This window comes from Pocillopora damicornis, chromosome 9 (genome assembly GCF_964200805.1).
Source record: "Pocillopora damicornis chromosome 9, jaPocDami1.2, whole genome shotgun sequence".
In the NCBI taxonomy this organism is placed as follows: domain Eukaryota; kingdom Metazoa; phylum Cnidaria; class Anthozoa; order Scleractinia; family Pocilloporidae; genus Pocillopora; species Pocillopora damicornis.
The window spans coordinates 4,942,170-4,963,713 of NC_142678.1; the positions used below are offsets into that span (position 1 = coordinate 4,942,170).

At 38.7% G+C, this 21,544-nt stretch overlaps 1 long non-coding RNA gene and 2 pseudogenes across 3 annotated transcripts in view; 1 reads left to right on the top strand and 2 right to left on the bottom strand.

Moving 5' to 3' along the window:
- Positions 1-21,544, bottom strand: part of LOC149039749 (uncharacterized) — a 74,162-nt gene that overhangs the window by 39,848 nt on the left and 12,770 nt on the right. The gene's annotated exons all lie outside the window — the stretch shown is intronic.
- On the bottom strand, positions 5,290-9,823 carry LOC149039752 (uncharacterized; annotated as a pseudogene). The gene is made up of 2 exons (XR_016179805.1): positions 9,695-9,823; positions 5,290-7,770 (listed from the first exon to the last, which is right to left on the bottom strand). The product of XR_016179805.1 is annotated as an uncharacterized LOC149039752 (transcript).
- On the top strand, positions 10,228-12,724 carry LOC149039753 (zinc finger protein 862-like; annotated as a pseudogene).

Consider the following 21,544-nt stretch of genomic DNA (forward strand, 5'->3'; position numbering starts at 1 on the left):
AGACGGCCAGTGCACTGTTAGGAGGGTCGTCACAGAAACAATACCCCAAACACTCTGACCCTACTATGCTTGCTAATGATTTTGGGAGATTCTTTACACAAAAGATCGACGACATTCGCTCAAAGCTGGATAGAATTGACTCCTCGTCAAATCAGCCTGACTACTCGACCAGGAGTAGCGTCCAAGAACATTCGTATGCTGGCACACCCTTCACTAACTTCCAGCCTATACCGTCTGAAGGTATAAAAAAACTGGTGCTGAATGCCCCACACAAGACTTGCGACAGTGACCCTATACCTACCAGGATTGCTAAAGACTGCATTGATGAACTTTTGACGACCATTTCCAACATGGTTAATCTTTCGCCTAGTAGTGGTCACTTTCCTGATATTCGGAAAGAGGGTTTAGTGAGACCAAAGTTAAAGAAAGTCAACATAGACTTGATAAAGAAAAACTACCGGCCCGTCAGCAATCTCGCATTCGTTTCAAAGATCACTGAAAAGGTAGCTGCACCACAAATCTCTGATCACGTGTCATCCAATCAGATGCTTCCAGAATTTCAATCAGCCTACCGCAAATATCACGGTAGGGAAACTGCCTTACTGCGCATGCACAACGACAAACTCGTCAGCATGAACAAACAACAAGTCTTATTACCAGTGTTCCTAGATCTAAGCGCTGCCTTTGATACAGTAGACCATAGCATATAACTGCGGCGCCTGGAATACAGATTTAAAATTAAAGATCAAGCAGTAGCGTGGTTCAAATCCTGTCTGTCGAATAGATCCCAGCGTATTGTAATCGGCAGTGGAAAGTCAGTCAGTTTTGATCTGAAGTTTGATGTGCTACAAGGCTCCTGTCTCGGCCCAGTGCTGTTCTCCCTTTACACCAATGAGCTTTTTGATGTCATTAGCCAGCACTTGCCAACAGCGCACATTTACGCCGATGATACCGGTATCTATTTGGCATTCAATCCAAACGATGATTCCGATCAAGACGCCGCTATTGCAGCAATGGAAGCGTGCCTCTGTGACATCCGCAGCTTGATGATCAATGACAAACTCATGATCAATGATTCCAAGACTGAGTTTATGCTCATTGGGACGAAGGCATAGCTACAGAAAACTAAAAGCGCAACTCTAACTATTGGCGAATCCATCATATCTCCCAGCACGGAACCCCTTAGAAACTTAGGGGCCTGGTTTGACTGCCATTTCAACCTGAACCTCCACATAACCAAAACTTGCAGGAGTGCTTTTTTCATCTACACAATTTTAGACGCGTCAGAAAATATCTAAGAATAGAATCTGCCGAGAAGTTAGTCCACGCTTTCATAACAAGCAGATTGGACTATTGTAACTCACTTTTATACAGACTACCCTACTGCGCTCTCATTAAACTGCAGCGGGTTCAAAACGCAACTGCAAGAGTCCTTTATCTAGCACCACGGTATTGTCATATCACACCAATATTATACAAATTACACTGGCTACCTGTAACGTCTAAAATAGAATATAACATTATTATAATCACTCACAAAGCAATCTAAGGTACACCTCCTAATTGTTTATCATCCCTCGTAAACTTTAAACCCAATTCTTCCTACAGCCTCAGATCAAATAACAAATATCTGCTTTCAAATCCAAACTTCAGGACTCTTCCAACTCTTGGTGACCGAGCCTTTGTAGGCGCCGCACCAAAACTGTGGAATAATCTTCCGTTAGATCTTAAATGCACCTCCGATTTTAAAGTTTTTAAACGCAATTTGAAGACTCACCCTTTTAAAAAAGCCTTTTTTCGGGACACCAGGCAGGTAGTCGGAAACTTGATGAGGTTGCGTAATATAACGCCAAGGGTACCATCCTAAATTTGCTTCAAATCGGGCCGCGGAGCGAGCGTATAACAAAGAAAACAAAACAGTTTTATAATAAGTTGGTATTATTAAGAGAAAAAATTAAATTGACTGAGAATAGGAAACCACAAAAAGAACAGTGACATTTGAAATGATGTGTGATAAACAGAACTTGCTAATCTCGCGAGATGCATGTAGCTTATAAATTCCCTAAAATTACCGCAGTTACAAACAGCATTCTTATTAGTCCCAAATGTGAAGTAGATCGAGTCAATCAGCTCTCGGATCCTGCTACATGCTGACATTAATTTGTTCCGATTTTAGTTCTTAGCTTATCCTGGCTGCCAGAGGCTTTCGTGCGCAGTTTCTGGTTTCGGTTAGTCTTTATTTTGAGCCGCGAGAAAAGCCTCTGAAACGGAGCGCTGTTTCTTTAATGAAAAGCGGCTTATGACCAGTTAATTTTTCAAATCGATCGCAGGCTCAAGTTGTGGGTGGTTTCAGGTGTTCGTAACTGGTCTTAGGTGATAGTAGGTGGTTGTAGGTCATTCCACGTTTTACTGATTACGGAAAAGGGCCCATAAAAACTAGAATTAACGGTTCCTAGCCTCTCTAACAAAAGGGTTAATATTTTCTTTTCAAACTAGGCGAGTTCATCCAGGTGTCACTTTCATGCGCTCTGCGCTCACCCAAACACCCTTCGTGCAGTGCAACCTGTCTATAAAATTGAAAAGGACAACAAAACAAAGCTAGAATTCCAAGTCATGTGAGCCCTGTCACCATTTATTTTTATTTGGATTTTGTCAGTTGTGGGCTTTTCTCTCAGGCTCTCTTCTAGATGCTCCTTGATGAGCTCCTTGACAGCAGTTAAACTTTTACCCCAGTTGCCTTTCCTGGTAGGCTGTCTATGTGGCATAGCTTAATGAAATTGGCCCTGCATTGCTGAATTAGATACGACTTGGGAAGCCCATTAGTGACCTTTGTAAGTTCAAGGAAAAAAGAATCACCCACACAAAGCTTGTCAAAGAATTTTTTGGAAGCATTTTTGGTGAAATTAATAGTATGATTACAGAAGCCAAGGTTACTGTTGACCACATTAAAATAAAAACAGAGTTTTTCCCTGGTAGTGATTATAAATTCATTTTCTTCATGCCAGGTTTAAATGGATCAACAGCTAACTATGCATGTGCATGGTGTAAAATCCAAAAGGATGATAGATGGAAAACAGATCAGTATTTCAGTTATTTCAATTCCAAGCCACTTTCAAGGTCTTTATAAGAATTGAAAGAAATGTCCAAAAAATCAAAGGATGATTATGGCTGCTGTAAGGAACCCCTTCTGGACATTGAATTGGACCATATAATTGTGGATGAACTTCACCTCCTTTTAAGAATAACTGATAAGTGTTAACTGCCAATTTAATAACAGAAGTTAATGATTGGGATATTTAGGAGAGTATTGAAAACCTGATCAACAAACAGGCACACCTAAATAAGTTCATTGACAGCAGAAAGTCTTGTGAATTTTCTTTTGATGTCTGGAAAAAAAATGCAGATGGCAAAGAAAGTTTTGTTCATGACTGGACAAGTCCCATGGGAAATGATAAGAAAATATTGCTGTTTTACCTTCCAGAGAAAATGATCTCTTGAGGCCTAAAACTGCTGACAATATCATAAAAATATGGGTGGATTTTGCAGTGGCCTGAGCAAAACTCTCAGTCACTGGCAACCGAATACCAGCCCTACAGAGTTTTGGCTTAAAGCAAAATAATGGGTGAATGACTTCATTTCTCTCACAGGATTAAGGGAAGGTTGAGTGAAAGAGTTACCCAATACATTCATATAATGGTTTCCAACATATCCCATGGTTTTTCCAAATGTACCAAGCAGTAAGAATATTAACAGGACAAGTAGTTGAAAGGAACATTGATGTTGCAAGGTCCACTATTTCGATGAAATCCAACAGGAGGGACTCTGTTGGAGACGTTCCTCGTCAAGAATCATGCCAATGGTACTTAAGAAAAAGGGAACGGGAGCCCAGATCCTATCAGGAACACAAAACAGAGTACTGGGAGGAGGACAAATTCCAAAAAAGAAAAAAAAAATGTACCCCCTAAAATTACTACTCCACCTCTTTCTAATCTGCAAAGTGGTTAAAGTGCTGTTGCATCTCAAACTCACTCTGCTGTGCCTTTGAGCTCAATTGACTTTCCAAAAATGACAGTGCCTCAGCTTAAGGAATAATTAAAGGAAAGAGGAATCAAAGGCATTGCTAGGAAAACAAAACATTAGCTTGTAAGATTATTGTAGAGCATTACAAACAAAGAAAACCAGTCAGCCTCTATTTAAAAAGAAATAAAAGTGTCATTAGATGCAGATTGTAAAAGTGGCATAGCATATAGCATTTGGCCTGCTGCAGGTGTAATAGCTGTACTTGTCCCACTTTATAAGATAGTCAATCTGAGAAATCAAAATTATTCATATTACTACAAAACTCAAACGTTCTTTAATATTAGATCACAATTTCTCTTCTAATGTAAGCTTATTAAGCTCCTCAAGCTCCGGAGATATAACAGGAGTTTTATCTACTTTGCGATCCAGTGATTGCCTTGAAACAACTCATTCAATTCTAACCCTTAAACTCCCAAGATCTTATTAGTAATTATCCTTACTTTCTGCCATATAGTTCTTGAGATGTTAGTTTTGAGAATTTGGTATTGGATCAACTGATAATCTTCTAACTAATATTTTTCTTCATTCTCATCACTTGTGTGCTCTATGTTGCATTGATATTGTAAGGAGAAATTCTGTCTTGGTCACTTATGGGAGTTTAAGGGTTAAAACATACTCCCTGACTGTTGGCTTCTCTTCTCCTTTACATCGGCTTTAAAAAGTCACTTGTGACTTGTGACAACTGCTAGAAATAACCAAGGCATTTTTCTCTGATGATCTACCATTTCAGAGCTAGCAGAAATACATGCCCATCGTGTTGACTACTGAGAAAATCCATGCTGGTAGTTTTGATCACTGACAACATGTGCATCAGCAATAACAATAATAGCCCTATATGGCTCACTTTTATTTCTCTCAAATCAAGCAATTTATATACAAGGTCAGACAGATAGGAGTTTTCATTTTGTCACAAGAATGAGATGAAGCCAAAAAAACTCATGAAATTGAATGTTCCCATTAGGATTTGAACCCTCACAGTGTAACATTGTGGCTACTCTCATAACCTAGCTGTCAGAAAAAAATGATCAGGAGTAGACTTTATGTACCAGTTGCATGAAGCTATTTTAAAGGACTCGTTGTTGATGCACTTCTTTCTTTATGTGCTGACCTATATGGAAGGAATTTCAGCAGACTTTGATGCAGACTCTGCATCCATTTTTAACAGTCTGCTGGGCTGAACTAATAAGTCACAAGCAAAACTCACAACAATTACATACTCAAATGCTTTCTTCGAATTAGAGCTTTAACATGAAGCTAATTCAAAAATTAATAGTGTTTTGTTTCTGCTGCTCTGTTTTTTACCATGGATCTCCTCTAACCTGTAACAAGCTTACTCTCGTTATCAACATGTATTTCCACAATCTGTGATCATTTCAATAACTGCTATTTGTGAATGACCGAACAACCAAGTTTGATTCCAATCCACTGAAATTTGTGAAGAGGAAAATAGAAAACTTTACTTTTTCACCAAAATATAACTTCAGTCTAACCTAAAGAGAGTATATCACCAAAACTTTATATCTATAATGCACCTGCTTCCCTACTGTGCTTGTTCCATGTATTTGTAATCTTGCATCAGATAGACTTACATGTATCAACAATAATATCAAGGCAACTTCATGTGTTCCTCATAGTGGTTAATGAGCTGGGAAGCACTGCTCAGTTCCTCCTGACAAATCCAGCAATTAAATGTTTCATCGTAATCTGAGGAATATGGCTGCTGTCCAGAGTGCAACTTTTCATGCCTTTGAAGTGTTCCCCTCTGAGTAAACCACTTGTCACAAGCTTTGAACTGGTATGGCTTCTCTCCAGCATGGGATCTTTTATGTACTCTCAGAATTATTTTACGACTAAACCACTTGTCACAGCTTTTACACTGGTAGGGCTTCTCTCTAGTGTGGGATCTTTGATGTACTTGTAGTTTTCTTTTCTGCATAAACCGCTTACCACACGTTTTACACTGGTATGGCTTCTCTCCAGTATGAGATCTCATATGTGCTTTTAGAGTTTCTTTTTGTGTAAACCACTTATCACAAGTTTTGCACTGGTATGGCTTCTCTCCAGTGTGAGATCTATTATGAACTTGTAGACTTCTTTTCTGAGTAAACCTCTTGTCACAGCTTTTGCACTGGTATGGCTTCTCTCCAGTGTGGGATCTTTCATGTACTTGTAGATTTCCTTTATGAGTAAACTGCTTATTACAAGTTTTACACTGGTATGACTTCTCTCCAGTGTGGGATCTTTTATGTCTATGTAGATTTCCTTTACGACTAAACCACTTGTCACAAGTTTTGCACTGGTATGGCTTCTCTCCAGTGTGGGATCTTTCATGTAATTGTAGATTTCCTTTCTGACTAAACCACTTGTCACAAGTTTTGCACTGGTATGGCTTCTCTCCAGTGTGGGATCTTTCATGTAATTGTAGATTTCCTTTCTGACTAAACCACTTGTCACAAGTTTTGCACTGGTATGGCTTCTCTCCAGTGTGGGATCTTTCATGTACTGTTAGAACCTGCTTTTGTGGAAACTGCTTGTCACAAGTTTTGCACTGGTATAGCCTCTCTCCAGTGTGGAATCTTTCATGTACTGTTAGATCACCCTTTCGTGCAAAGCACTTGTCACATGCTTTGCACTGGTATGGCTTCTCTCCAGTGTGGGATCTTTTATGTCTATGTAGATTTCCTTTACGACTAAACCACTTGTCACAAGTTTTGCACTGGAATGGCTTCTCTCCGGTGTGGAATCTTTCATGTACTGTTAGATCACCCTTTTGTGCAAAGCACTTGTCACAAGTTTTGCACTGGTATGGCTTCTCTCCAGTGTGGGATCTTTCATGTACTTGTAGATTTCCTTTCTGACTAAACCACTGGTCACAAGTTTTGCACTGGTACGGCTTCTCTCCAGTGTGGGATCTTTCGTGTACTGTTAGATCACCCTTTCGTGCAAAGCACTTGTCACATGTTTTGCACTGGTATGGCTTCTCTCCAGTGTGGGATCTTTCATGTACTGTTAGATCACCCTTTCGTGCATAGCACTTGTCACATGTTTTGCACTGGTATGGCTTCTCTCCAGTGTGGGATCTTTCATGTACTTGTAGATTTCCTTTCTGACTAAACCACTTGTCACAAGTTTTGCACTGGTACGGCTTCTCTCCAGTGTGGGATCTTTCATGTACTGTTAGAAACTGCTTTTGTGGAAACTGCTTGTCACAAGTTTTGCACTGGTATAGCCTCTCTCCAGTGTGGAATCTTTCATGTACTGTTAGATCACCCTTTCGTGCAAAGCACTTGTCACATGTTTTGCTCTGGTATGGCTTCTCTCCAGTGTGGGATCTTTCGTGTACTGTTAGATCACCCTTTCATGCATAGCACTTGTCACATGTTTTGCACTGGTATGGCTTCTCTCCAGTGTGGGATCTTTCATGTACTTGTAGATTTCCTTTATGATTAAACCACTTGTCACATGTCTTACACTGGTATGGCTTCTCTCCAGTGTGGGATCTTTCATGTCTATGTAGATTTCTTTTATCACTAAACCACTTGTCACAGCTTTTACACTGGTATGGCTTCTCTCCAGTGTGGGATCTCTCATGAACCTCTAGATCTCCTTGTCTATGAAAGCACTTGTCACAGGTTTTGCACTGGTATGGCTTTTTCCCAGAAGTGGATGTTTTGGCCATGCTAAAGTATTCTATAATGTAAGAAGCAAACATAAAAGAGATTTACTCAACCAGATTTGCATATTTGACAGGGTTTCAGAAGCAATGAATTAAGTTTGAATAAACAAAGAAATTGGACAGTTAGTTGAGCAAAATATGTTTCAAACAGTCATACTCTTCCAGGAAAGAAAGTTTTACTATAAGAATTGCCACTAACAAAGGGATTCACAGACAGTGCAATTTCTGGCCAAGGCCTTGAAAGAAAAACCTTAACATGAGTAAGGACATGCTAAGAGAAATGCATTTCCAAAATGTCCCTTTACATAGCTTCACACAACCAGTTCATACAATCTAAATGTTGTCCCTGTGATTTTAAACTTTAATCTATAGTTGTCATTGTGTGAACAATTTGTTCAATGAACTTGTCTTAATGGAAAAGTCACTCCACCTATCACCATCAAGTGGAGCAACCCAAAGTGCAAAAAATGGACAACAGAAATTTCTATTGGACACTACAAAAGAGATTCCTTTAATATATAGATAGATAGATAGATAGACTTTAATGGAAAGAATCTGGTTAAAAAAAAAAGGTAAAAGAAAATGATAAAAATCACAAAAAAGGAGTTTAACACTATATGTGTTATTTATATAGCACAATTTGTATAAAGTATGGAAGAGAATTCAAGATTGTATAATGATACTAGAAGGTAGTGTTACAGAAGATTTGTCTCAGGTGCAGAAAGCCAACTGCATCCCACATATTTACAAGTACCCTGTTCCACAAGAGAAAGATGATTCTTTGACACTCAACTGATTATTTGACACTTAACTGATAATTGAATGGTAAGAATAATATTAACAATATTAAATGTAATAATGATAACAATAGTAATAGTTATGATAATTCATATCTGCTAGCTCAAAGAGCTCACAGTTCCTCTATCAGTCTATCCACTAGGCCCAAATATTGATTAAACTATGCTCCTTTTGATTTTGCCTGCTGAATAAAATTCATTTTCCCATTTCACCGCAATTTCTTTTGTTTCATACAACAAGACATTCCCCATTATAGGATATTCCAGCATCTCACCCTTGCCCTGGTCAGATGTTAAACCCAAGGTATCTTATTTCAGACAACACTCCCTTCACAAATTTAGCAGCTCTTTTGGGTGTAAGTTGCAGATTGAAATGGTAAAATGCTCCCTCTTCAAATAAATAAAATTAGTCTTCAGGGCTTGTATGACTAATAGATCACCTATCCAGATATTTATGCCATGAAAAGTCTTGTTGTCAATTAAGTGGCTGAGACACCAGTGTAAAATTATTTTGAGAAGTTTTATCATCATGTGTAGTGTCACAGCACGGACTAAAAAAAAAAACCTCACTTTTCAATCTACTGGGCATAATTCCCTAATTCAAGCATTAAAATGCGTTCTTTTGACCGAAAGGAAATTCCTCTAAATGCCCTAATCACATCTTCAAAGATATTTCTGCAAGGAAAAGCTTTGATTTTTTACGCACCATACTGAGATGATTTTTAGATGTTTATCGTCTTCTTTAGTGCTCTGAAATAAACAATCAGTAACACCAGGAAACTACTAACTCACTGACTCACTTCAACGACATGTGTAGCTTCGCCTCCTGTATGAGATATTAGCCATAAAAATAGAAAAATTACCTTCTTTCATCAACACTCCTACATCCAATCCTCTCAATGAGTATAAACGTTTCCTAACTGTATAATTTTACCTGTTTTTTATCTTTAAGTTTTTGGTCTTTCACTCGAAGTAAAACCATAACTTTTCAGGATTGCAAATAATTTTTCAGCTTTTAGCGTGAATTTGTAGGCTTTTGTCAAGGCTCATTGTTTTCCTAACTGTCAATAATAAATGGGCAGTCAGCACATGTCTTCAACACTCAACATGATTTATTAACAGTACTAAAAGGAACATTTACCTTTAGTGTGGAATCTTTCATGTACTGTTAGAGCATCCTTTCGTGCAAAGCACTTGTCACAAGTTTTGCACTGGTATGGCTTCTCTCCAGTGTGGGATTTCATATGTGCTTTTAGAGTTTCTTTTTGTGTAAACCACTTGTCACATGCAGGGCTCGAACTTGGCGGTGGTCTACTAGCCAAATACCAGTAGATTTTGAGTTTTGGCTAGTGGATTTTCTCATCTGCTAGCCATCTTGGCTAGTTAATTTTCGCCTCTATAAATAACTTAAGTCTTCAAACATTTTCAAAATTCTTTCATTTCAAAAACTGGCATGAAATAAAAAAAGAAAAATAACTCTATATTCGAAAAATAATTCTTTGTTTCGTTACAAGTCCGTGTTCGTTCGCCGCCATATTGACTTGCTTGATCGAGGAAACATGGGATCAAGTCACATACCCATGGTGCAATGCTATCAAAAAACGCTTGTCCGCCATTTTGAAATGCCACGCGTGATTGCTCTTGAAATGCCACGCGTGATTGCCCTCGTTAAGTATGGATATCATCAGGGCATTTCTGTCGTCATCAAAATCATCTGAATCATCTCAAACATCTACAACTTCCACTTCAAAGAGAGCAATTGATGATTCTTCGACATCTCAATCTTCATCGAAACGAAAGTTCGTACGGTCGTGGTTGAAAGACTTCACATGGCTAACGTACGACTCAGAAGGAAACCGGATGTTTTTGCAAATTTTGTAGAGACAATCCAACTTGCAGTGACTCATCCTCTACCTTCGTGTCTGGCAGTCAGAACTTTAAAATAGAATCTGTGAGAAGCCACGAAACTTCAACTGGTCATACACGTTGTGTTGCGGCTGCTAAAGTTTCTGAGAATCCACAGCTAGCTCCTTTACCACGCGCTCTGTTGTCAATGTCAAAAGAAGTCTCTCAGAAGATGGAAAGATTGTTTGATATATCTTGTTTTGTTGCAAAGAGGGAGATGCCATTTACAAGCTTTCCCCACCTGTGAAAACTTGAAATTAAACACGGAGTTGAGCTTGGAAACACCTACATTAATGACAAAACGTTTGTAACGGCTATTGCAGGACAATTAAAGCAAGATCTTTCAAGCAAGCTTCAGTCATCAAAGTTCATAAGTTTAATGGCAGACAGTGCATGTGATGTTGGAGTACGTGAGGTAGAAGATGTTTATGCATGTCATTTGGTTAAAGGTGAGATAGAAAATTCATTTGTGGGGCTGAAGGCTTGTGAAAACAGCAAAGCACCTGGAATCAAAGCAGCTGTGGAAACTGCTATGACAGAGGTGTGTAGGGATTGGAAAGAGAAGACAGTGGCCCTGGGAGCAGATGGAGCAAATGTTATGCTTGGAGAAATAAGTGGTGTTTATGGCTTGCTTAAACAAGAAATTCCTCACATTATTAAGGTACACTGCATTGCACATAGGTTGGAACTTTCATTTGCAGACACCTTGTCAGATGTTCCAGTTCTTAAAGATGTCAAAGAAATGCTTCAAGGTATTTGGAAGCACTATCACTATTCTGCAAAGGCAGTCCGTGAGCCTAAAGAACTAGCTGAGGGTATGGAAGTGCGAGCATATAAGGCAATCAAAGCAGACGGTACAAGGTGGGTACCACATATGCAAAGAGCACTGAATATTCTCTTGTCAAAGAACTTTCAAGTTGTAGTTTTGCACTTCCAACATACCTCACAAGCAAGGGATGCCAGTAACCAGATGCAAGGAAGGGCTGTAAATTACAGCAAAAAATTCACAAGCTACAAATTTGTTGCCATCATGCATCTGTTACTTGACATCGTAGATGCACTTTCCAAAGTGAGTCTTAGCTTCCAGGAGAATGGAATAAGAGTTCAAGATAACTTAACTGCCCTTTTAGCAAAACTTGAATCTTTCAAGGAAAGACCTGGTCAGCAACTAAACTCTTTCCTTACGGAAGTAGGGGATGGCAACACATTTAAGGGCATAGAGCTTCAAAGGGATGCAGACAGGCAGGCTATTAATGCTATCCAGGCATCTGCGGTGAATGCTGCCATGACATTCATCCAAGAGAGGTTTGAAGGGATGGAAACAGATCCAGTATTGTCAGCAGCAGCTGTCTTGACAAACCACCGAGGTTGGCCAGTTACAGACAGACATCGGCTGCTCTTACATGGCGAAAATGAAATCCAGACACTACATGGTCATTTTCAGGTACCTCTAGAGCAGCACAACTTCAGTCTGCATGACTGTCTTGATGAATGGATGAGTCTGAAATTCCATGTACAGCGAGTTAGAGCAGAACTTGAACTCAGGCAAAGCGAATTCTGGAAGAACAAATTTAGGTTTTGCAAAGATGATTATCCAAACTGCTAATTTTAGTGGAACTATGTCTTGTAATTCCTTGCCAGACTGCTTGCTGCGAGCGGGGGAACTCTTGCATGAACAGAATCATGACTGACTGGAGGTCAACTTTGAATGTTTCTTCTATTGATGAGTTGATGAGAATAGCTATCAGTGGACCTTCTCATAAGGACTATACTGCAGTTCTTGCAGTTGGGCGCTGGCTGGAGGAGTCAGAACGGAGCAGACGGCCTACATTGATGGACTGATCATTGCCTTCAATGATCATTCCTACGATTTGGGAACACCTACTTAACTGTTTTATAATACTGAACACTACTAGGGTACTAGGCATTTTGAATGAGCAGCTGCTGTTTGCAGCGAGAAGCTTAAGTCACACAAAGAAGTAATGTCTGCAGCAGTACATGTACAGTTGGGTTTTATTGTTGTCGAGGTAATTGGAATAACGAACAAACATGAACACGTACAATGAATTTTATGTACAGTTGTATAATAAATTGATTACAGTTTGATAGCAACAGCAGTTTTACATTTTCTTGTATTTGTTTAATCTATAAAAATGATAGTTTTGTGCTGTACACTTGCCTAGTAGAAATGCATTTTTGGCTAGTGAATCCTGACCATGTACTAGCCATTCGACTATTAACTTGAAAAGTTAAGTTCGAGCCCTGACATGTCTTACACTGGTATGGCTTCTCTCCAGTGTGGGATCTTTCATGTCTATGTAGATTTCTTTTATCACTAAACCACTTGTCACAGCTTTTACACTGGTATGGCTTCTCTCCAGTGTGGGATCTCTCATGAACCTCTAGATCTCTTTGTCTATGAAAGCACTTGTCACAGGTTTTGCACTGGTATGGCTTTTTCCCAGAAGTGGATGTTTTGGCCATGCTAAAGTATTCTAAAATGTAAGAAGCAAACATAAAAGAGATTTACTCAACCAGATGTGCATATTTGACAGGGTTACAGAAGCAATGAATTAAGTTTGAATAAACAAAGAAATTGGATGGTGAGTTGAGCAAAATGTTTTAAACAGTCATACTCTTCCAGGAAAGAAAGTTTTACTATAACAATTGCCACTAACAAAGGGATTCACAGACAGTGCAATTTCTGGCCAAGGCCCTGAAAGAAAAACCTTCACATGGGTAAGGACATGCTAAGAGAAATGCATTTCCAACATGTCCCTTTACATAGCTTCACACAACCAGTTCATACAATCTAAATGTTGTCCCTGTGATTTTAAACTTTACTCTATAGTTGTCATTGTGTGAACAATTTGTTCAATGAACTTGTCTTAATGGAAAAGTCACTCCACCTATCACCATCAAGTGGAGCAACCCAAAGTGCAAAAAATGGACAACAGAAATTTCTATTGGACACTACAAAAGAGATTCCTAATAGACTTTAATGGAAAGAATCTGGTTAAAAAAAAAAGGTAAAAGAAAATGATAAAAATAAAAAAAAGGAGTTTAACACTATATGTGTTATTTATATAGCACAATTTGTATAAAGTATGGAAGAGAATTCAAGATTGTATAATGATACTAGAAGGTAGTGTTACAGACGATTTGTCTCAGGTGCAGAAAGCCAACTGCATCCCACATATTTACAAGTACCCTGTTCCACAAGAGAAAGATGATTCTTTGACACTTAACTGATTATTTGACACTTAACTGATAATTGAATGGTAAGAATAATATTAACAATATTAAATGTAATAATGATAACAATAGTAATAGATATGATAATTCATATCTGCTAGCTCAAAGAGCTCACAGTTCCTCTATCAGTCTATCCTCTAGGCCCAAATATTGATTAAACTATGCTCCTTTTGATTTTGCCTGCTGAATAAAATTCATTTTCCCATTTCACCGCAATTTCTTTTGATTCATACAACAAGACATTCCCCATTATAGGATATTCCAGCATCTCACCCTTCCCCTGGTCACATGTTAAACCCAAGGTATCTTATTTCAGACAACACTCCCTTCACAAATTTAGCAGCTCTTTTAGGTGTAAGTTGCAGATTGAAATGGTAAAATGCTCCCTCTTCAAATAAATAAAATTAGTCTTCAGGGCTTGTATGACTAATAGATCACCTATCCAGATATTTATGCCATGAAAAGTCTTGTTATCAATTAAGTGGCTGAGACACCAGTGTAAAATTATTTTGAGAAGTTTTATCATCATATGTAGTGTCACAGCACGGACTAAAAAAAAAAACCTCACTTTTCAATCTACTGGGCATAATTCCCTAATTCAAGCATTAAAATGCGTTCTTTCGACCGAAAGGAAATTCCTCTAAGTGCCCTAATCACATCTTCAAAGATATTTCTGCAAGGAAAAGCTTTGATTTTTTACGCACCATACTGAGATGATTTTTAGATGTTTATCGTCTTCTTTAGTGCTCTGAAATAAACAATCAGTAGCACCAGGAAACTACTAACTCACTGACTCATTTCAACGACATGTGTGGCTTCGCCTCCTATATGAGGTAATAGCCATAAAAATAGAAAAATTACCTTCTTTCATCAACACTCCTACATCCAATCCTCTCAATGAGTATAAACGTTTCCTAACTGTATAATTTTACCTGTTTTTTATCTTTAAGTTTTTGGTCTTTCACTCGAAGTAAAACCATAACTTTTCAGGATTGAAAATAATTTTTCAGCTTTTAACGTGAATTTGTAGGCTTTTGTCAAGGCTCATTGTTTTCCTAACTGTCAATAATAAATGGGCAGTCAGCACATGTCTTCAATACTCAATATGATTTATTAACAGTACTAAAAGGAACATTTACCTTAAATTGCTTAAAATAATTTCAGCATCAGAATCTTTACTTTGATCAACATGTTTTGTGGCAGCAATTCCTTTTCTAAGAAGACGTTGCAAACGGCTCAATTTTTCGGTGTTTGTTTAAGCGTGAAATATACAACTTTGTCGAGACAAATTGTCGCGCTTCTCCATGGGAAATCCGTATTGTACAGTACTGACTTTAATTTGAACGTGTAAGAAGGCTTTGCAAACGACATTGAACAGGATTTGGCAGAAAATAAATCTTGATTAAAGGTAGTATGTAAGTGCAGAAACGTAAATACGATAATGTGACGGTGTTTACACAAACTTGCATGTTTCACGCTTCAACAAATACGTGGAAAGCTGAATACTGTAAACAAAAATACTCCCTGTAGCACGCTTCGAATTTCGAAACTTTATACTCGTTTAGGTTTCCGAAAAGCTTTTCACGCATTTCTTGGCTGCTTAATTGCCTAACATGAAAAGTTCATCATAGCATCACAGCGACTTTTACTTCAGTTGGACGATCAGTAATCGTAATATTTTGCTATGAAATTCTAGTTCTTCGGTGAAAAATCGCTGATAAGTGCGCTAAAAGTTCCGGCTGCCGCCGGCAGCCGGTTGTTATTTTGAACCTTGCTTTCATCAGAGTACATTAATCTATTTCATTCCAAATTATCTGTTGCCCAAATAACTTATTAAGTGTAACTTTCTTTAGTAAGGAAACTCTCTCATATGCTTTTGGCGATGGAAACATTTTAACAGTTGAGACATTCCAAAGTAAATTTCAAATGAAAATAAACTACTTCAGTTCTTTTAATTGATAGCAGTAACCCCATCGAATTTGAAAAGGAAACCCAGATGAGTATAAATTATTTAGGTATATACCCAACTACTACTACCATCGTGGGAAATAAGCTAAATTTAACATTGTACTCATACCTTACAAGTTTTTTTTGTTTTCCAAAGTGATTCGCCCTTGTCTCCTCATTAAACCGACGTTATCTTGTAACTGCCGCCTCACTTACAGGTTCCCCAAGGTTGTTCACTTGAACAGGGAAGAGAGGACACTGGGAACAAGATTGAGCATTAGGACTAGGAGTTTTCTCACGCATCATACCTACCTACGCTGCCTGTATATCATTTTATTTTAAGAACAGTCTTAGTTTTCAGAATTCCCGCGAAATACTCTGTTCTCACCACGTCCGCGAGAATATCACAATCAGAAGTTTGACTGTCTTCACTCGATGAACGTTTCTCGTAATCGCGTGTGACAGAGCGTCGTTACACAATAATTTCATTTGCCAAAAATAAAAACTTGAAATCTATGATGCATCTGCTTCCCTGTTGTGCTCGTTTCCTGTATCTTTTGTCATCTTATAGACATTGAATTGTTCAAGGATGATCTCAGGAAATCGAGACTATGCCAGGACCCACCCGATGCACTTACTGACCTTGTTTCCTGTTACGGTTCAACCATGACCAGCGTTTTAGATAAACATGCTCCACTTCAGAAGAAGACCATCACGGTTCGTCTGCAGGTTCCTTGGTTCAATAACGAAGTCAAAGAAGCCAAGCGTTTACGTAGACGGGGTGAAAGAATCTGGCAAAGGACAGGGCTCTAGTCAGACAGGGCTAAATTCATCAAAACACGTAGTCATACAAATGACGATATGGAGCAAGCAAGGCGCGACTATTATTTCAACCTTATTAATGAAAACGATTGTGATCAGGGAAAGCTTTTCAAGACGGCCAGTGCACTGCTAGGAGGGTCGTCACAGAAACAATACCCCAAACACTCTGACCCTACTATGCTTGCTAATGATTTTGGGAGATTCTTTACACAAAAGATCGACGACATTCGCTCAAAGCTGGATAGAATTGACTCCTCGTCAAATCAGCCTGACTACACGACCAGGAGTAGCGTCCAAGAACATTCGTATGCTGCCACACCCTTCACTAACTTCCAGCCTATACCGTCTGAAGGTATAAAAAAACTGGTGCTGAATGCCCCAAACAAGACTTGCGACAGTGACCCTATACCTACCTAGATTGCTAAAGACTGCATTAATGAACTTTTAATGACTATTTCCAACATGGTTAATCTTTCGCCTAGTAGTGGTCACTTTCCTGACATTCGGAAAGAGGGTTTAGTGAGACCAAAGTTAAAGAAAGTCAACATAGACTTGATAAAGAAAAACTACCAGCCCGTCAGCAATCTCGTATTCGTTTCAAAGATCACTGAAAAGGTAGCTGCAATACAAATCTCTGATCACGTGTCATCCAATCAGATGCTTCCAGAATTTCAATCAGCCTACCGCAAATATCACGGTAGGAAAACTGCCTTACTGCGCATGTGCAACCACATACTCGTCAGCATGAACAAACAACAAGTCTTTTTACCAGTGTTCCTAGATCTAAGCGCTGCCTTTGATACAGTAGACCACAGCATGTTACTACGGCGCTAGGAATACAAATTTAAAATTAAAGATCAAGCAGTAACGTGGTTCAAATCCTGTCTGTCGAATAGATCCCAGCGTATTGTAATCGGCAGTGGAAAGTCAGACAGTTTTGATCTGAAGTTTGGTGTGCGACAAGGCTCCTGTCTCGGCCCAATGCTGTTCTCCCTTTACACCAGTGAGCTTTTTGATGTCATTAGCCAGCACTTGCCAACAGCGCACACTTACGCCGATTATACCGGTATCTATTTGGCATTCAATCCAAACGATGATTCCGATTAAGACGCCGCCATTGCAGCAATGGAAGCGTGCCTCTGTGACATCCGCAGCTTGATGATCAATGACAAACTCATGATCAATGATTCCAAGACTGAGTTTCTGAGTCCACGCTTTCATAACAAGGAGATTGGACTATTGTAACTCACTTTTATACAGACTACCCTACTGCGCTCTCACTAAACTGCAGCGGGTTCAAAACGCAGCTGCAAGAGTCCTTTATCTAGCACCACGGTATTGCCATATCACACCAATATTATACAAATTACACTGGCTACCTGTAACGTTTAAAACAGAATATAACATTATTAAAATCACTCACAAAGCAATCTAAGGTACAGCTCCTAATTATTTATCATCCCTCGTAAACTTTAAACCCAATTCTTCCTACAGCCTCAGATCAAATAACAAATATCTGCTTTCAAATCCAAACTTCAGGACTCTTCCAACTCTTGGTGACCGAGCCTTTGTAGGCGCCGCACCAAAACTTTGGAATAATCTTCCGTTAGATCTTAGATGCACCTCCGATTTTAAAGCTTTTAAACGAAATTTGAAGACTCACCCTTTTAAAAAAGCCTTTTTTCGGGACACCAAGCAGGTAGTCGGAAACTTGATGAGGTTGCGTAATATAACGTCAAGGGTACCATCCTAAATTTGCTTCAAATCGGGCCGCGGAGCGAGTGTATAACAAAGAAAACAAAACAGTTTTTTAATAAGTTGGTATTATTCAGAGAAAAAATTAAACTGACTGAGAATAGGAAACCACGAAAAGAACAGTGACATTTGAAATGATGTGTGATAAACAGAACTTGCTAATCTCGCGAGATGCATGTAGCTTATAAATTCCCTAAAATTACCGCAGTTACAACCAGCATCCTTATTAGTCCCAAATGTGAAGTAGATCGAGTCAATCAGCTCTCGGAACCTGCTACATGCTGACATTAATTTGTTCCGATTTTAGTTCTTAGCTTATCCTGGCTGCCAGAGGCTTTTCGTGCGCCGTTTCTGGTTTCGGTTAGTCTTTATTTTGAGCCGCGCGAAAAGCCTCTGAAACGGAGCGCTGTTTCTTTAATGAAAAGCGGCTTATGACCAGTTAATTCTTTAAATCGATCGCAGGCTCAAGTTGTGGGTGGTTTCAGGTGTTCGTAACTGGTCTTAGGTGATAGTAGGTGGTTGTAGGTCATTCCACGTTTTAGTGATTACGGAAAAGGGCCCATAAAAACTAGAATTAAAGATTCCTAGCGTCCCTAACAAAAGGGTTAATATTTTCTTTTCAAACTAGGCGAGTTCATCCAGGTGTCACTTTCATGCGCTCTGCGCTCGCCCAAACACCCTTCGTGCAGTGCAACCTGTCTATAAAATTGAAAAGGACAACAAAACAAAGCTAGAATTCCAAGTCATGTGAGCCCTGTCACCATTTATTTTTATTTGGATTTTGTCAGTCGTGGGCTTTTCTCTCAGGCTCTCTTCTAGATGCTCCTTGATGTGCTCCTTGACAGCAGTTAAACTTTTACCTCAGTTGCCTTTCCTGGTAGGTTGTCTATGTGGCATAGCTTATTGAAATTGGCCCTGCATTGCTGAATTAGATACGACTTGGGAAGCCCATTAGTGACCTTAGTAAGTTCAAGGAAAAAAGAATCACCCACACAAAACTTGTCAAAGAATTTTTTGGAAGCATTTTTGGTGAAATTAACAGTATGATTACAGAAGCCAAGGTTACTGTTGGCCACATTGAAATAAAAACAGAGTTTTCCCTGGTAGTGATTATAAATTCATTTTCTTCATGCCAGGTTTAAATGGAGCAACAGCTAACTATGCATGTGCATGGTGTAAAATCCAAAAGGATAATAGATGGAAAACAGATCAGCATTTTAGTTGTGTCAATTTAAAGCCACTTTCAAGATCTTTACAAGAAATGAAAGAAATGTTGAAAAAATCAAAGGATGATTTTGGCTGCTGTAAGGAACCCCTTCTGGACATTGAATAGGACCATATAATTGTTGATGAACTTCACCTCCTTTTAAGAATAACTGTTAAGTGTTAACTGCCAATTTAATAACAAAAGTTAATGATTGGGATATTTAGGAGAGTATTGAAAACCTGATCAACAAACAGGCACACCTAAATAAGTTCATTGACAGCAGAAGGTCTTATGAAGTTTCTTTTGATGTCTGGAAAAAAAAACGCAGATGGCAAAGAAAGTTTTGTTCATGACTGGACAAGTCTCATGGGAAATGATAAGAAAACACTGCTGTTTCACCTTCCAGAGAAAATGATTTCTTGGGGCCTAAAACTGCTGACAATACCATAAAAATATGGGTGGACGTTGCAGTGGCCTGAGCAAAAATCTCAGTCACTGGCAACCGAATACCAGCCCTACAGAGTTTTGGCTGAAAGCAAAATAATGGGTGAATGACTTCATTTCTCTCACAGGATTAAGGGAAGGTTATGAGTGAAAGAGTTACCCAATACATTCATATAATGGTTTCCAACATATCCCATGGTTTTTCCAAATGTACTAAGCAGTAAGAATATTTACAGGGCAAGGAGTTGAAAGGAACATTGATGTTCCAAGGTCCACTAATTTCATGAAATCCAACAAGAGGAACTCTGTTGGAGATGTTCCTCGTCAAGAATAATGCCAATGGTACTTAAGAAAAAGGGAATGGGAGCCCAGATCCTATCAGGAACACAAAACAGAGTACTGGGAGGAGGACATATTCCAAAAAAGAAAAAAAATGTACCCTCTAAAATTACTACTCCACCTCTTTCTAATCTGCAAAGTGGTTAAAGTGCTGTTGCATCTCAAACTCCCTCTGCTGCGCCTTTGAGCTCAGTTGACTTTACAAAAATGACAGTTCCTCAGATTAAGGAAGAATTCAAGGAAAGAGGAATCAAAGGCATTGCTAGGAAAACAAAACATTAGCTTGTAAGATTATTGAAGAGCATTACAAACAAAGAAAACCAGTCAGCCTCTATTTAAAAAGAAATAAAAGTGTCACTAGATGCAGATTGTAAAAGTAGCATAGCATATAGCATTTAGCCTGCTGCAGGTGTAATAGCTGTACCTGTCCCACTTTATAAGATAGTCAATCTGAGAATCAACTTTATTCATTTTACTTCAAAACTCAAACGTCTTTTAATATTAGATCACAATTTCTCTTCTAATGTAAGCTTATTAAGCTCCTTGAGCTCCCAAAATATAACAGAAGTTTTATGTACTTTGTGATCCAGTGATTGCCTTGAAATAACTCATTCAACTCTAACCCTTAAACTCCCAAGATCTCATTAGTAATTCTCCTTACTTTCTGCCATACAGTTCTTGAGATGTTAGTTTTGAGAATTTGGTATTGGATCAACTGATAATCTTCTAACTGATATTTTTCTTCATTCTCATCACTTGTGTGCTCTATGTTGCATTCATATTGTAAGGAGAAATTCTGTCTTGGTCACTTATGGGAGTTTAAGGGTTAAAACATACTCCCTGACTGTTGGCTTTTCTTCTCCTTTACATCGGCTTTAAAAAGTCACTTGTGACTTGTGACAAGTGCTAGAAATAACCAAGGCATTTTTCTCTGATGATCTACCATTTCAGAGCTAGCAGAAATACATGCCCATCGTGTTGACTACTGAGAAAATCCATGCTGGTAGTTTTGATCACTGACAACATGTGCATCAGCAATAACAATTGCTGACTGTATGAAACTGTTCACCATGCCCACTGCTGGCAGGTGCCCAAAAACAAAAATTGTGATTTGAGTCAGCACATAAAGAAAGAAGTGCATCAACAACGAGTCCTTTAAAATAGCTTCATGCAACTGGTACATAAAGTCTACTCCTCATCATTTTTTTCTGACAGCTAGGTTATGAGAGTAGCCACAATGTTACGCTGTGAGGGTTCAAATCCTAATGGGAACATTCAATTTCATGAGTTTTTTTGGCTTCATCTCATTCTTGTGAC